This window comes from Nestor notabilis, unplaced genomic scaffold (assembly GCF_000696875.1).
Source record: "Nestor notabilis isolate BGI_N333 unplaced genomic scaffold, ASM69687v1 scaffold9462, whole genome shotgun sequence".
Classification (NCBI taxonomy): domain Eukaryota; kingdom Metazoa; phylum Chordata; class Aves; order Psittaciformes; family Psittacidae; genus Nestor; species Nestor notabilis.
Window position 1 is genome coordinate 38777 of NW_009918025.1, and position 3404 is coordinate 42180.

Sequence of the window (3404 nt, forward strand, 5' to 3'; positions counted from 1 at the left end):
ACTGGCCACTTTCTCCTCATCTTACTTAACCTCTCGAGAGACAGTGATGAGGTCTTACTGGCCCAATTAGCATCTAGGTCTTGCCAGACTCTTATCTCAGCCTTAGCCAAGATTGTTTGGACAGATGAAGCTACAGAGCTGAAGAGGCCTGAGAATGACACGTTTTATGGCACAAATTGGTCATTTTATCAAGGAAGAGGAAGGATTATTTCTCTCTTACCATTTCCTTAGCAACAGAGAAAATGAGAGGCTCTTTTTCTCTCAGAGAAGAGCCTTCATCTCAGGATTGCCGGAAAATAGAAGCATCTGCTTGTAACCACGGAATCTTCTGAATAGCACAGGACTTGCACTTAAAACCCTGAGAGCTTTTTAGACCTTATGTCTTATTATGGCAATTATTTGAGATAAAAGGAGATTACAAAGCCTGAGGCATGGGAAGGCTTTCACCACACCATGTAGTGGTCATCTCATAATCCCTCCCAAGGAGAGAACTTGCTCGACAAATACTATAAATAGGAACCTACGTAAGAGGATAAATAGTTCTTCATCTGCTGATAAATTCTGGCAAATCATCTTTTCTCTGCAACTTGAGTGAAAGACAGAATTAGAAAATCCTTGATCTGTTAATGGGCAAATAGCTCTTTACAGCCAGAAACTGTCTTGAAGAACACTGAAAGCTTTAAAATGTTCTTTGGCTTTTCTCTTTGACAGTGAGGTAGCACCATGAACTCTAAGCACCGTGTTGATACAGGGCTGGGGGAGGGTTGCTGGTCTGTATGGTTTTTTCCTTTTTCACCCTATTAATATTTAGTAGAGTTATTTTCCTTCCCACTAAATTCAGCCTCAGTTCTCAACTATTGCTTTTTGTCAGCGAGCTGAGAGAGAGGGTTAAAATACATCATCATTCTCTCATTAAATCAAACAGGAACCCCCAGATTTCTCACCAACTACTACTTGTTCTTTAGCCAGAGTCATCGTGTTGATTCCAAATGGACCATCAGGTCATGTTGGAGCAAGAAAGCAAAACAATTGTGCAGTTTCCAACTAGAATCCCATTCTGTCATGATTGGTGGAGTCTCCAGACTGAGTTTCAGCTCTTCTCATTCCTTATTGAAGAAATCTTTCGGCAAGGCACTTGGATTTCACATGTAGCTGTCATTAAATAGAACCTAGAAACAGAAGCAGATGCCATCTCCACAGCTTCTTGCCTTCTGTCCTGCTGCTTTGCAGGGAAAGGAGGTGCCTGAAGATGAGTGAGAGAAGTATTTCTCTTTTTCCTCCTTTTCAGAAGCACTCTGCTGTTGAGCATTAGGGGCCTGCTATGACAGCAGGGCTGAAAACCAGAGTAACACAACCCTCGTGTACAAAAGGATCCTGGTTTTAAAGAGATTTAAAAATACATGAATGCATAACAACCTGTCCTCCAAAAATCTCCCACTGGAACCAGGGAAAGCAAAACAACAGGGTGACAAAGATTTTAACCGTGTGATATGGCCACGTTTTCCAGCTATTTATAGGTATTTTGTGGAAGAGCTTAGGGTTTTCTTTCTCCTTTTTGCCTACAAAAAGGACCATTTAACATAAAATCATAATAGTTCATATTCAAACTGAACCCTCCACACCAGACCTCTGAAGAATAATGATGCTAAAAATAAAATGTTACCAGGGAAACTGGCAAATTAGCAATAGGGCCTGATCTGAAGCCACTGAAATAAATGGGAACAGGATCAGAATACACTGGAAAAAAGAAATCTGTGTTCTCCTTTCACATTTGAGTGGCTTCTATTCCATGTCTTTGAAGAAATCAGTTGAAATAACACAATAACCTGTCAATAGAATGCAGGATCCTCAAATTCACTGTGCTGGGTGCTGTGAATTCAGCAACAGGAACCTTTGCATGGGCATTTGTGGGGAAATGGGGGAAATCAGAGACCACCTCCCCCCAGCCCCCAAAGTTCATAGAATCCCAGACTGATTTGGGTTGGAAGAGACCTTGAGATCATCCAGATCCAACCCCTGCCACGGGCAGGGACACCTTCCACTGGAGCAGGTTGCTCCAAGCCCCTGTGTCCAACCTGGCCTTGAACACTGCCAGGGATGGGGCAGCCACAGCTTCTCTGGGCACCCTGTGCCAGCGCCTCAGCACCCTCACAGGGAACAGCTTCTGCCTTGGATCCAACCTGAACTTCCCCTGTTCCAGTTTGAACCCATCACCCCTTGTCCTGTTGCTCCAGTCCCTAAGTTATACTAGAACACTAAGGGAATCTGAGGGCAAAATGCAGCTGCCACTTCCAAATTAACTGACCACTCTGTACATGGTGGGAGGATTTTTTAAGCATTACTTATATTGTATTATTCCTATCAAAAAGCATTATTCCCTACAAATGCCTCTGTCTTACAGTAGGTAGGCACTGGAGCCCTTCCAAATGGTACGGCTACGTGGATAGAGCTGGGGAAGGGAAAAGAATCTGAAGAACCTGGTCTCAGTTGCTGGGGTGCTGTTTGTAAAAGACTGAAATGACAAGTTTGGGATGATTCAGACGTGCTCCTCTCTCAGAAACAGTCAAACACTGAATACCAACAGGCTGTGTCTCCTCTGAGAGCTCTTCCATCGCACATCTGGCTGCAGGGATGTCAGGAAGCGACACATCAGATGACTGCTTTCAAATGCAGATCCTTGTCTGCTCTTGAAGATGACTTAAGGCTGAATGAACAACCTGGTGGTAGGTCACCTGCTGCTGTGCCTGATTCTACCGAACTGAGCTCAACGAGCCAGGTGGCACTGCTTGCATTGCCTAGAAGGACTCATGGCATGTTTTCCTCTCCCCACTGGGAGCCCAGTCTGATGCGCCCTACTTCTGTGACCTGTTCTTAAAGAGGGAAACAAGGCTGGATCCAGTCCTCAAACTTTGAGATCAGTCAGTAGCATCACGTACTGAAAAGCCAGTTTTCTGTAACATCAGTAAAATAAAAGCAATTAGAACCAATAAGCTAATGAGGAAGCAGGTTTGCAGTGTTCTTAAAAGATTTAGAGGGACTGTAGATCGTACAGTTGTAAATAAATACACACTGCGGGTGAGATCTTGAAATTAATGAAAGTAATTAAGACCCTGTGTATTTTATGTCACTTGTAGGTGTCAGGATTATGCTACACAGATGGAAGTTACCATTCAAAGGAGCTGCCCTGCAGTCATCTGCAATAAGCTGAAATCCAGCTGTGTGCTGGGCTGCACCAACAGGAGTGTGAGCAGCAGGTCAGGGAGGGGATCCTGCCCCTCTGCTCTGCTCTGCTCTGTGAGACCCCACTTTGCAGCACTGGGTGCAGGGCTGGTGTCCTCAGCATAAGGACATGGAGCTGATGGAGCAAGCCCAGAGGAGGCCACAAGGAAGCGCAGGGGCTGGGG